This window comes from Puma concolor, chromosome E4 (genome assembly GCF_028749965.1).
Source record: "Puma concolor isolate L17-30 chromosome E4, mPumCon1.1.hap2, whole genome shotgun sequence".
NCBI lineage: Eukaryota > Metazoa > Chordata > Mammalia > Carnivora > Felidae > Puma > Puma concolor.
The window spans coordinates 45,997,290-46,011,790 of record NC_141683.1 but is presented as its reverse complement, the minus strand read 5'-3'; the positions used below and the strand labels follow the sequence as shown (position 1 = coordinate 46,011,790).

General features: G+C 43.9%; 1 long non-coding RNA gene across 1 annotated transcript in view; it reads right to left on the bottom strand.

Annotated features, from left to right (window-relative positions):
- Window positions 1-12,424, bottom strand: part of LOC147572635 (uncharacterized) — a 124,984-nt gene extending 112,560 nt beyond the window's left edge. The window contains exons 1-3 of the long non-coding RNA XR_015246002.1: window positions 9,508-12,424; window positions 7,831-7,927; window positions 6,252-6,365 (exon numbers count right to left, since the gene is read on the bottom strand). This is a non-coding gene — a long non-coding RNA (uncharacterized LOC147572635). The remainder of the gene's footprint in view (window positions 1-6,251; window positions 6,366-7,830; window positions 7,928-9,507) is intronic.
- Window positions 12,425-14,501: the final 2,077 nt, after the last annotated feature.

The window sequence follows — 14,501 nt, the reverse complement described above, 5'->3', positions numbered from 1 at the left end:
GGCAGTAAAAATCATGAGAGATTCTGAGCTAAAGAATAATATCGTTTCAATATCCCAGCGCCACTGTATGAAAAAGCCATAGGATGAACAAAGGAAGAAGAAGTTAGTCAGGAAGGTTCCAGAATGTGGTCCAGACACCAGGAGGTGAAAAGGGATCTGGACTGTGGTACCGATAGTGATGGCAGTATTGGAAGAATAAAAGCAGAGCTGGGAGAACCTGTGACTGTCTCTCATAGCCCACTAGGGAGGGTACATTCAAAGATGGCTGTGGTTCTGGGTCTGGACTGAGAGAATGGTGTGATCGTGAACAGAAACAGTGTCATCCAGAGAAGAGGGACTTGGTGGGGAACATGATGGATTTGGTTTGGGACACGTTTTGGGGATGGGATGCTGGCAGAGCCACCAAATGGAACTTAACAGTCAGACAGAAATGTGGGTCTGGAACTCGGGAGCTTCAAATTTTTAAACAACCTTCAGCCAACTTCAACGTTATTAAAATCATAGTATATGAATAATGAAATCAGAAGAGAGCACTTCTAACCAACCATTCAAGTACTACCTCCTCTCTGGGCTGCCTGAATTGTCTTAGTAACTAGGGACGGTTAAGGGGGTCCCTTGAGTTCCCTGCCTCTTTGTTTTTCTTAGGCAAAGACATGAAAGAAATTCCAGTGAATTCTATTATAACAGAGCAAATCCAGTGAGTTCACCCTTACTCTAAATTGACTCTCGCCAAATGAGCTAACTGACCATAGATGGTTAGCATTATACTTTTAATTAGAAGAGGCTTAAAACTCCTATTTCTATAAACCTGATAGGCAAGTATGAGGCCTGCAGCATTTCAATTAGGAGCCTGCCGAGGAAAAAGTTGGTTGGGAGAAAGGCAACTTCTTCATGAGAGGCTGGGCCCTATGAACAAAGCTGGAACTATGGGAGCTTCATGGCCCCCAGTCTCAAAGTTTGCATCTGGTGAAACAGATTCTAGGGCAAGCAATTTCACCCAACCTCCATTCCTACCTGGCATGAGTTTTTAAAAATTTTTTTTAATGTTGATTTATTTTTGAGAGAGACAGAGTGTGAGTGGGGGAGGGGCAGAGAGAGGGAGACCAGAATCTGAAGCAGGCTCCAGGCTCTGAGTTGTCTGCACAGAGCCTGAGGTGGGGCTTGAATCCACGAACCGGTGAGATCATGACCTGAGCTGACGTTGGCCACTTAACCGACTGATCCACCCAGGTGCCCCTGGGCTGGCATGAATTTTTAATGTTAGAATCAAGCAGTAGGAGTAATGGCTCTCCCTCTGGATGGGATCTGAGCAATCTATCCCTTTCCTGGAAAGTTCTTCTGAGATATTAACATTTTTACATCCTACCATGAAACCGGGTGCCAGTGTCTTCTCAAGTAATCTGTGCCTCTGTCATCCTATTTGTAAAGTGGAGGAAATATTGTATATCTCAGGGGACCGTGGTGAGGGTTCATGGAGTTACTTTATGTAGCACTTTATGTCTTATGGTAATTTATGTATAGAAGACTGCCTGGTTGATAGTAAGTGGTCAATAAATGCTTTTTAACTTTTAGCACACTAGCTCTCTTCTCTTCCTCTACATTTCCCCCCTAAAAATAGAAATTGTATGTATCTGCATCAAAGTTACTTAAGAGTTTGTTTGAAGGCAGAATCCTGGCTACCACCTAAGACCAAGGAAATCCTGACCCCCTAGGAATGGATCCCAGAAATCTGCCTTTGAACAAATTTTCTAAGAGATTTTAGTCTCCCTGAAGTTTGAGACCCACTAGTCTGCTGGGTTTACAAGAAGTACAGATGAAATTTCTGCCTTGGCCTCCATGTCCTGATCAGTGACGGAAAATATTCCATCATCTAGAAACCCAAGACCTGAGATGTGCTGATTGCTCAAGGCATGGAGCCTGGGTCGGAACAAGGCCAACAAGACTGCTCTGAAGAATGCCCGATTCCTGCTCCACCCCTCAGTCTTGTTCTAGAACTCGACCTCATGATCTAGATCTGGTACGATCCATTCCCAACCTGCAGCCACTGGAGGAAGCCTCCCATGCCCATCAGTTTTCCAAGAAGGAGGTCTGCTTAGAGACCCTGGTGATGCTTTGAATACATCTGTCATCACATCAGTCAAGTCATATACACAACATACATGACCCCAGCTGCCTCCTGGCTGGGTATTCTCTGATTCCCTGGCATGTCAGGGTATGAGATGATTAATTTTGAATCACAAGCTCACTGGATGTGACATTCAAATTTGACCCCACCGAGCCACCTTACCCCACAGCGGCTATTGCGTGCCTCACATTTTAAATATGAGAATCTTGCCACATCATCAGAGCAATCACAATACACATTAATAAGTCCTTCTATTTCTATAGGACTTTATGGTTGGTTATCAGAGAACTTTCACAGCCATCACCTAGCATGACCTCACATTGGGAGTTAGAAAAAAATATGAGTCCATGCTGCTTCATTGAAAGTGGAATCGCAAGGAGGCTTGAGCGACTTACCTAAATTCACCTAACAGGTGAATTTGGAGGCTAACATGGAGGTGACACCCATGCTCCGGAACCCCTGGCATGGGTTTGTCTTGTTACCACACACTGCCTCCAGTCACTGTAGCCCCAAGGGCAGAGAGGAGGTGAAGGGCACTAGCTTTGGGGTCACACTTTGAATCCTGAGTCCATCATTCATTAGCTGTGTGACTTTGAGAAAATCTACCTCGCGGAGGTGAGATGAGGGCAAAATGTAAAGCACCGTGCTTGGCACACAGTGAACGCTCCATAGCTGTTTTGTGCCATTATTATTAACAGTAGGTATCACTGACAGTCAGTGATGGTGGTTCTGATCAAAAAGGCTATGATTTTGTCTTCTCCTATGCACCCTTTTTGGGTAAGAGGACAAAATAGTTATTATATTCCATTTTTGTCTTTTTGTTTTGTTTTCTTTTAATAAAATAGAGAAACCTTTTGGGACTTATTCTCCAGTTTTCAAAAACTCTAGACTGAATCATTATTATGTGGTGTTATGTTTGACTCAGGGAATAGAACTTTTTCCCCAGAGGACAGAGTGCTATATTCTATCCCAAATCAAATGAGTTCAGCTACTCTGTTTTGTTCCGTTAACTTTTTGACTAATGTTAAAAGCAAATGCTTAAGAGATACACTGGATCAAATGAGTGGGTGAGCCATGATCAGGCAAGAAAAAGATGTTTGTTGTCTAAATTTCCCTGATAATGTGCTCGATTTGGTTTAGTTGGTCCCTGACCAATTTCTAAACAACATCTAGAAATTCTGAATGAAATATTAAAGAAAGAAATTAAAAGGCTGATACTCAGGGAACCATCTGCCTTAGATGATAGAATTATCACTTTGAGTGAATTACATTCAGAGAGATTTTAGGTCTCTTCTCACAATCACTTCCTGCTAACAAGTCAAGTCATTGCCATACCTTGCATTTTATTCCACATACAGCGTTCCCCAGGAACTTAACAGTCCCTTGGGGGAGATTGCAAAGTGAGAGAGGTGAATGAACTACCTGTCAGGCTAACGGCCATGGAGGTTCTGAGTGTAGAGCAAACCCCCAACACAGGTGCCATCCTCGAGGATAAAACACATTAAGGCAAGAGCTGGTACTCTCCGTCTTTCTAATGAGGATGACCCTCTTCCTGCCTGCCCCTGCCCCTCCCATGCAACTCCCTGAGGCAGCTGGTACCCAGGGAATTTGCTCACATCCAGACAAATAAAGCATGAGAAAACAAGACCATGAGCATCAGAGCAGCCATCTGACATGCAGAGAAGTGACCCATGAGGGAATGTAACCCAAGAAAATAACTCAGAAGAAAACAAAAAGATTCCCAGCAGCACTATTTTTAAGGGTGGGGGGGGGGATCTATACAGAACTAAAAACCATACCAGTGTGTGGAAGGGCCCAAAATGTCCCGATGGAAAGCGTGATGGAACACTATACAGCCATTACGCATAACAAGTTTATGGACTACAAACATGTAGAAAGGTTTACGTAGAATAGTACAGAGTGGAAAGCCACAACTAACAATGTCAAAATTAATTTATGTGAGTGCATCTAAGTGCTGAACACTGCTATAAAAGAAATCTCCCAACCAAGAGATTAGAATCTTTATGAGTTTATCTTATCTCAAGTTAAATGGATCACACAACTATATTACCACATTTCTCTAGTGAGTTCATTTTCCCAGTCTTGTAACTGCTCTGTCCTTTCTCCACTAGGGCTCAAACTTCGCAGCTCTCTGACAACAGAATCCTAGGAGGCATCTGCTACCCTTGCTCTGCCTGCACGAATTTGGCGACACGATCCTTCTTTCCTGGGTTCCAGCCACATGGGCCTCTCGGTCTTTGAATTTACCAAATGCTCTGCTTTCTCAAGGGCTTCCCCCATACTCTTTCTGCTACCTTGAAGTCCCTTGTCTCAAGTCAGTCAACTCAACTGAGTCTCATATTTAGGACCTCCACTATTAGCCTCGCTCATGGCCGTACGCACTTTTTCTTCACAGCACCTAGAGCGCTTTGTAATTTTAAATGCATTTGCATAATTATTGGTTTACAGTGTCCCCCTCTCCTAAATAGACTGTAAGCTCCATGAGGAATAGTAATCTGAGCTGTTCATGATCTGATATCTACCTAGTATACACCACAGCACTGGGCCTAGATTCCTTGTCTCATAAAACTGTGCTGAATGAATGAAGAGGTGGATGAATGGATGAATGAAGTGATATGAATATAATGTAATATTCAGGAGGCTTTATTTTTTTCCACAAAAATATACCATGTGGTGTAGACTACTAAATAATACCTTGCTCTCATTGGAGTAGTGCTTTCTATTTTTCAAAGCATTTTCCCATACAATAATAAGTTTTTTGATTCACATAAGCCTATGAGGTAGACATTATTCCAGTTCCACATTTGAGAACATAGAGGTTCTGAGAAATTAAGTAACTGTCCCAAGCTGAACTGTGTGGTACAAAGAGGTCTGGGATCCAGACCTGCTAGATTCAGGCCAAGGGTTTGGACCCTCTGCCTCTATGGCTCTGACTATGTCACCGTGTCTACTGGGAGGTACACTGGGAGCACTGAAGGTGCAGAGGCATTATCTGGATAGGTCCCTGCTGCTCAGGAATGATGGGAGGAGGTGACGGCCCTACGGTCTGGGCAGAGGATCCTGGCTTCACCAGGTGGGGCTGGAGCGGTGAGGCGATGGGCAGCGAGCCTCAGACATGGCTCTCAGCCACTCTTTCACAACAGCCTGCAGTTGTTCAGTGCCTCGTTGTTCATGTTACTCAGGCAGCGTATCCAACTACTGATTAGTGATAATTGCACTGGTGGCTCCATAGTCCCTAAGCTCGGACGCCACACAACAGAATGGATTGAGCGTGGGCTAGTTCCTGGGTTGAACACCAAATGACCCGGAGAAGTCAGAGAGAGCCACCACGTATATTTCCACGCCGACTGTCACTCTGGCAAAGGCATGACCCTGTTTATCGTACTGTTTGCCTTGTCTGAATATTTACAAAACTATAAGCTCACAGGGCACAGATGTGGTGCCTAATCCTGAAGGCAGAAAATCCTTCCCTGTGCCATATGCTTTTAGCGCACACTTCATCATTTCAACATTCACATCCTGTTAAAGCCCTCACTTCCGTTCAGCCTCTGTCTACAGCAGCTTTCCACAAGGAACTTGATGACAGCTGTGCCTGTCGGGAAAACCAAAGCCTCATTTTTCTGTCTTCAGAAGCATCTGAGGACTGTGATACTTGCCACCACTTAACAAGGTGGGTTGTAAGGGCGGCCGTGTCGAGGCTGGTTATTTCTTCCCTTACAGAGAATTCCAGAATTTCGTAATTCTTGCGCTGCCTCTAGGCAAATGGCAGGTGGTACTTGTTGTTGACTGCACAGGACCAAGGCTGAGAGTCACCCCAAACAACAACTAAAACAAATTAGGAGTTGAATGCTCATTGCCTCTCTTAATGCTTTTTGTATTATTAAATTACTAAATTTTTTGCATTATGCTTTTGTATTGCTAAAAGAATGACATAGTTCTTATTAATAACATAATTACTTGAGAGGACCCTGTAAGATTAAAGCAACTCCAGTAATGAAAATAGCTACCATTTTTAACACCTTGTCTCTGTTACATTTTTCATTTCTTGCAATAACCCTTTGCAGTAATCAGGAAAATGAGGTTTGAGATGCTAAGATAGACTTACCCAGTAAGTAGTGGAGTTGGAAGTCAGGAGACTGAGTCTGTTCTCAAATGTGTTATTAAGTAGCTGTGTGGCCTTAGGTAAGTCAGTTTACCTCTCTGGGCTTCTGTTGTCTTCCTAGAGAAAGGAAGAGCGAGTTAGACTTACAGATGGTGCAGGTCCCTTCTTGCTCTGAGTGTTTCATGCTGAATTTTATTGCTCTCTTTCATCAATGATTGATCTAGTTCTTATTTGGAGCCTTTGTTTTTGTTTTTCTTAAGCTGCATAACTTTCTCATCATCCAACTCTCGACTTGTCACGCAGAGATGGTTTCCCTGACCAATCCTGCTGAAATAGCCTGTCCATTCTCCTCCCCTCGTTATTACAAACTCTAAACACCTTAGCATGGTACATACAGTTGCCACAAATTGGCCCCCATTTTCTCCTCCAGAACCCAGAAAATGATCAATAAATCTTTGTTGATTGAACTAATGAATATATCCAATGTGTTACAAGTTCTTTTGATTCTGCCACAGAAAACTCTAGTTTTGTGCTGTTCAGTGCGGCTGTTCACATGTGGCTATTTATAATTAAATTAGCTAAAATTAAAAGTTCAGTTCCTGACTCTCACTAGCCACATTTCAAGTATTCAAGAGCCACATGTGGTTAGTGGCTGGTGTTATGGACAGTGCCGAACAGCAATTCCATCACTGTAGAAAGTTCTATTGGACAGTGCTGGTCTAAATACTGGCTTGTCTTCTCTAACCCTACTGTGATAGTTCACCTGGATTCTTATGTCTCAGCCTCTCAGTTGGGCTGATCGTAGTCTCCTTCCTCGCTAGTCCATTCTCCACTCCGCCTGATTCATTGAGTTCATTTAACAAAGTAGCATTTGCTTAGGAAGGACCTTCTACATGCCAAGTCTTCACAGGAGACCGAGTTGCTCACGACTCAGTGAAGCAACTCACTGACTCAATGAACTTCCAGCCTAGAGATCCAGTGTGTGTGTGTCATTCCCATGCTTAAAAACCATTGTTGGGTCCTCTCTACCAAAGCACCTTAGAGTGTTCCCAGAGTGCTGGGCTCTGGAGTGCACAACTGAGAGACTCAACTGTATTCTCAGGAGGGGGCTGACCGAAACAACAGTTCCTGTGTGTGTGTGGAGGGTGTGTGTGTGTGTGGGTGTGTGTGTGTGTGTGTGTGTGTGTGTGTGTGTGTGTGTGTGGCGGGAGGGCCTGGGCCCCGTGGGGTGCACTGGTACCTTCCGGCCCCTGAGGTGGAGGGCTTCCCCCACACCAAGGCTCCTGTTTCCGCTCGCCCTGGTCACCTCTCCCGCACCTTCTGGAGGCGGGCCTCACCCCTACCCTTACTGCTCTCTCCTCTTCTCAGCGAGCCCAGTCACACCCCAGGGCTTTCACACAGACCCTTCCCTCAGTGGGGTTTCCTCCTCATTCTTTTCTCCTGACCAATTCCCATTCGTCCTCCCAGGCCCACTTCTAACGTCCCTTTCTGTGAAGCCTTTCCCAGCCACCCAAGAGGAGTCAGGGGTTCTCCTTCCTGTGCGCCCACAGTGACCTGCTGTTAGGTCTAGTGCAGCACTTACTGTGTTTACCCTACTAGCTGTTTATATACGCCTCCCTCCAGCCGAGCCGCAGTCCTCCAGATGAAGAACTTCTTGTTCATCATGGTGGCTCTGCTGCCTGAAATAGAGGAGGCCCCTCGTAAATGACTGGGGACGGATGATTAATGAACGATGCCTGGAAGAATAAATGAGTGAATACATGTATGAAAATTGTGAAAGTGCCCAGCCTGTCTGCAGTTCCCCAGTGAGACTGCACTGGTTCTAGAACTTCTAAATGGAATAAAAAGACCATAACTGTCTACTTACTCTTATCAAAGAGAAGATGTTAATTTTCTTAACATTCTTATTTTCAACCTACTCTAAATGTCTCTTTGCCCTTTTTTTTCCCATAGGTTAGGTTTTTTAAAAAATTTTCTGTCCCCTTGTCTCCTCAAGGATCAAATGCTTCCTTTCTAAAGGCATGTGTCCCAGCATGTCCTTTCTTCTTTTTAATTATTATTTTTTAATTTTCTTAATGCTTATTTATTCTTGAGAGATAGAGACAGAGCAGGGGAGGGGCAATGAGAGGGGGAAACACAGAATCTGAAGCAGGCTCCGGGCTCCGAGCTGTCAGCACAGAGCCTGACGTGGGACTCGAACTCAAAAACCATGAGGTGGTGACCTGAGCAGAAGTCGGATGCCCAACCGACTGAGCCACCCAGGAGCCCCCGCATGTTCTTTCTTCTGATTGGAGATCACGCTGTGCTACTTACGGGCTCCTCCTCACCCACAGGGTCAGGACTCCTGTCAAAACTGCTATACGCACAATATACAATTTCTTCAATAAACATTGTTACACCACTAGGTGAGTGTCTCAGAAACTAATCAGAAACAGGCCTAACATTTCTTAATTTTTCCAAACCCTTAAAAACATAATCAAGGGGGTGCCTGGGTGGCTCAATCGGTTAAGTGAATGACTCTTGGTTTGAGCTCAGATCATGATCTCACCGTTCGTGAGCTCAAGCCCTGCATCTGGCTCCACAGCTGGCAGCACGAAGCCTGCTTAGGATTCTCTCTCTCTCCCTCTCTCTCTGCCTCTCCCCTACTCATGCTGTCTCCGTCTCTCTCAAAATGAATAAATGAATTAAAAAAAAAAAAACAAACATTGGGGCACCTGGGTGACTCAGTCGATTAAGCGTCGGACTTTGGCTCAGGTCATGATCTTGAGGTTTGTGAGTTTGAGCCTCACCCCAGACTCTGTGCTGACCGCTCAGAGCCTGGAGCCTGCTTTAGATTCTGTGTGTCTCTCTCTGCCCCTCCCCTGCTCTCTCTTTCTCTCTTTCTCAAAAAGGAATAAACATTAAAAAAACAAGCAAACAAACAAACAAAACTCCACAATCAAACCCAAGAGAGAGTTCCACAGAGGTTCCCTTCCAGGTGCCCTGGGTGTGACCCTTGATTCACCCAACTGCTTTGTTATTTCTTCAGAGGAAGGGAAAAGGCGTCCCCTAAAGCCCCTCAGCAAGCCAGTTCATCAAATGAAATATTGATTAACCCATTCAACTACCTCACAGACTTTCTGAGATTCAAATAGCTTTTCCTGCTATTTCAGGATATTTTAAGTAAGCGGATTAACCTCCCTCACATCTGCTTCTCCAGATGATTCTGCAGACACATCATCCTAAGAAGGGAACCTGTCTTTACCAAAAGTATACACACCTGGCTTTCTTGCTTTCCCCAGGGGTTTGAGCCCCATGCCTTTTATTATAGACCGGGGAAGAAAAATTAGGTTGGGATGCATCTATAATCACCATTCCTCAGCGTTTCTTCTGTTAAATTTGCTACTGTCATTACACAGGAAAAAAATTTCATCATTAGAAAATCCTAGTTGCTAAATTCTTTTTTAGTAACTTAATCAGCAATACTCAGAGGCTAAGCTGCATCTAGCCCTTGCTGTACCCAAGATTTTGTTACGATTCCTAGACTTGTTAGATTATTTTCTGGTAAGCTCCTGTTCTGATTTTAGAAATGATTCAGTAATGTGCATAGCTGTGACCAAGTCTACATAAAAGGTGTCAGATATGCGTGCGTGCATGTGTGCATGTGTGTGTGTGATATCCTCGGGGTTTCAGTAGATATTAAACCACAACCAGGTAAGGGAGCTTTTGTAAAAAATAAAAGCTTGCCAGAGACTCAGGACTTCCCAACTTTTGAGGTCTCTTCTTTTATGACTCCATAGTAACTGTTTGTGTGGCTCATGTGACAGCAAGCGTGAAATGATTAAATATAATCCATCCCTGGGCTGTTGCACTTTAGGTGAGTATTGAATGGCTGTGGTTGTCTTAGTCTGTTGGAATTGCTCTAACAGCATACCATAGACTGGATGGCTTATAAACAACAGAAATGTATTTTTTCACTGTTCCGGAGGCTGGGAGTCTGAGACCAGGGTGCAGGCATGGTCAGGTCCTGCTCTGGGTTGCAGATTTCTCCTCATGGTGGAAAAAGCAGAGAGAGGAAGCAAGCTCTCTCATGATTTTCAAGGGTTCCATCCTTTTCAAGGGATCCTATCTCATTCTCATTGCCTCCAAAAGGCCTCATCTCCTAACACCATCACATGGAAGGGTAGGGTTTCAACATATGAATTTGTCTGTGACAGTGGTTGGCTACTCAAGAGGCTTTCCCCTCCTTCTTTACACACAAAGTCCACTTCCAGTAAAGAGACCAGTGACTCTCCCAGTTGCATTACAGGCAGCATAGGCAGTGACCCTATCCTGACCCATAGTATTAAAGGGAAACTTGCTAGAGGTGGGGTATATATTCTGGAAAAGATTTCCCTCCATTTTATTTTTGTTGAAAAGAGAGAACTCTAATGGGATGAGCTTTCTCCCTGTCTTTCTTTGGATTTGTAGTATGAAGACAAAGAATGACAGATAAGTCAATCTGGAATCCTGACAACCTTGTTACTGTATTAATTATGCCCAGAAACAGCTCCCTGTTTAAGCCAGTAGTTAGTCAGATATTCTGTTTACCATATCAGATGATTCGATGGATTGTGGTGTTACAAAGACAGTTGTATGCCTATGTCTTTGTACCACTGCAGGAAATCCATATTCAGTTGTAGTTTACTCTTCCCTTCACAAGCAAAGAGGTATTTATTCTTTTTTTTCTCATTACATGGAAGGCCAAAGAAAGAATATAAGGAGCAGGGCACCAAGACATAAAGAACATCAAGTGCTGAGTCTGGAAAATCACAGGACCATCAGCAAATAGGCTGGCAACTCAACAAAGTGAATAGCCAGTATTCTGCCATGCATTAGAACAAATCAAGTTCTCCTTCATGACTTAGAAAGGTTGTGTATAAAAGGAAGATCGGATAAGAGCATAAACAAAGACCAAAGACCCTGAAGATGGTAAGAGTCCAGAAGCAAGAAAGCAATTGCCCAGAGGAGAGAGACCACAATGGGATGCTAAGTGTAGGCGAAGAAGGGGATCAATGGAATCCAGAAAAAGAGAAACTTGAAGTCTACATCAGACCACTGCCTTCTCTCAACTAAGCTCAGTAATTACTGGGTTTCGGTAATTCTCAACTAAATTTTTACTTTTCTTGTAAAGACCCAAGGTAAAGTGCTCCTCAGCATATTGCTGTAAATAGATACCAGATATGTGTGGGTCTGCTTTGATTGTTGAAATAAAGATTCTGGTGCTCTTTCGTCAGATTTTTCTATAAAGGTGAACACCTTTTGGGGGTATTGCAATTTAGATGTTTATTAAGCACTTGTGTTAGCTGGTGGTACAATAGCTACCTCCAGAGATGATTAAACAGGCACAGCCAGGGAAGGGAAGATGGCTCCATCTGTCCACTAACGATGCCGGCAGCCCTGAGAGAGCTCCAGGCATAAGGCAATATGCCACATCCCAGTTATGGGTATCCCGTGGTGGTTTTAACAGGAACCAAGGTGCTATACTAGTCAGCTGGCCTCTAAGAATGGGACTCCTTGACCTGAGGCAACTAGAATTAAACCACTTCTCCAGAAAAGAAAAAGTGGATTCTTCAATATGGCTTACCCCCTTTCCTCACATTCATATGCCAGTTTTTTTTTTTTTTAAGAGAACCTCGAGTTCCTAACAGGAAATGGATCCAATGCTTTGTAAAAATTCATGTGAAAACAAAACAAAACAAAACAAAACAAAACAAAACAAAACAGACGGAAAAAAAAACCCTCAGAGCTGTGAATGAATGCGTACAAATGTCCTCATAAACTGAAGCCCATGTGAAATATGGCTGATCCAACCCATCGGGGAATAGTGAGTCTTCCCACAAGGCCCAGCTTGCTTTCGAGCTAAAGATGGAACTAGAAACTCCAATTTATATCATCTGATTCTGATCAAGGGCAGAGTCTTTTGGCCATTCTCTCAGCATTCAAAGACTGTGGTATTATTCCCCCGATAGCACACAAATGCTCCATGAGTCGCAGAGTCCCAGTGGGGATGTAAGCCTCTGGTGAAAATGGGAATTTCCATGGAAAATGTGACACAAACACTACCTTTCGGATCTCGAATGAATCAGGTTTTACACCAGAAAGACTTTTCCCATTAAAACTGTACTTTGGGGAAGTGGCTTTCAAAGGGCTTCTGGGCTTCCTGTTGGTCCTCCAGGGCTTTCCTGGGGCCCCATGAGCTGTTCTTTTCTGTTCTGTTCTGTTCAAGTTTAAAAAGGGGAACAATGCAGAACAGTGGGAAGAGTGTGGGCTGCGGAGTCCAATCTGGGTTGAAATTGGAGGCTGCTGCTTCCTCATTGTATGATATTGGACAAATTAACCAGTTTCTCTGAGCACCTACCATATACAGTTGATATGAGACAATATACGTAATGTATCTAAGGCAACACAAAGGATCAGAGTGTTAAAGCAGACTCATAAAAATAGAGACCTTGACCAGCATCAAGCTTTACTAATAATTTCTTTTTTTTATTTTTTTAAAATTTTTTTTTCAACGTTTTTATTTATTTTTGGGACAGAGAGAGACAGAGCATGAACGGGGGAGGGGCAGAGAGAGAGGGAGACACAGAATCGGAAACAGGCTCCAGGCTCCGAGCCATCAGCCCAGAGCCCGACGCGGGGCTCGAACTCACGGACCGCGAGATCGTGACCTGGCTGAAGTCGGACGCTTAACCGACTGCGCCACCCAGGCGCCCCAATAATTTCAATGAAGTAAACAATCACAAAGCCCAGGTAAAGCAGCCAGGGGTCCAGGACTCATGCAAATCCTCAGGCCTTTCATGCCACATCAAGACACTCTCTTACCCAGATCAACAGAAAACCTTTAAGCCATGTACGTGGCCACATCACCTATACAGAAAAGAGCCATCATCAAGTATCTTCACATTATATTCAGATAGTTGCATAACTCACGTTACCTTTTCCCAGGACCCATGCTCGCTACATCCATAGATTCCAGGTTTGCCACAGATGAGCAACCCAGGCAGGACAGGTACCTCCTTCCAAAAGCATTTCATAGATAAGAACCTGCGCTAGCCATACATCATTAGTGTGTTTACATGAAGATTTGACTGTTACCTTCCTTCTTCCTTTCCCATAGGCCTCCCCCTGCTAAAGAGAGAGGAAGGATCGCAGGCTTATTGCTAAACATTTCCTGCCCAGCACCTAACCCCAGACTGGGACGTGAAAGGTAGTAGCTTTTATCATATTATTTAAAATAATAACTATAATATGGTTATGTCTCTACTTCCATTTCTGCCTGACTTTCCAGGTCCTGCATAATTCAGCCTATTTCCTGCTACCACGCATCTTAGGCTTCCCTTCCCCAGCTGGTGCAATTCTCTTCTCAGCCTTTTCTCCTCTTGTTCTATTCCACTGTCCTCCCCATTTCTCAAGGACAGTCATGGGCCCCTCCCTCCTGGAAAACCTCCATGCCCACTTCTGTCCTCTGGTTTTGCCCTTTCTACCATCTATAATCCATGTTCTAACACTGAACCTGGAGCATCTTATCTCACACTGTTCCTTACTTTTGCATGTGTGACAGTGTTCCTTCTCCAAATAGATTATAAATCCCATTAGGGCTGAGAACTCTGACTAACTTCATCTGAGTCACTTATCCCAGGAAGCATTCCTTGATCTACCTTCCCAGCAGACATGGTCTCCCTGGCACTGACCTCATCAGCACCCCACTTACCATATTACGATGTTATCATAACTTCTTATAATTTCTGATTTCATTGTTGCCTCTCTTTATGAGCAACAAGCTCCAGGAAGACAGGGTCATGCCTCTCTTGCTCACACTTATATCCCTAGTGCTTTATATAATACCTGCCAAGGGGTAGATAATTAGTAAATATTTTTTAGAGAAACAGATTTTCCAGTAGTACAACTAATAGAGCAAAGAGCCTGTTAATTTAGACACTGAACATATTGAACATCTATGTTGGGTACTCGGAATGCACAGGTGAACATGATTTCTATCACCTGATCTCTGGACTGAACAAGTTTGAGTGAACTTCTTTACTACCACTATCTGGGGTGTCCACATATGTACAAAATAGCTATGCAGATAGAATCAAAACCAGATCCCACCAGTTAAGCCCGATGAGTGAGTGGGATGAAAGGAAGAAACCAAAGACATGTATTTCTGAAGGGGTACAGGTGCTTTCCTGAAGTCTTCCTGCTCCTGCTGGCCCTTCTTCCTCCCCAAATGGC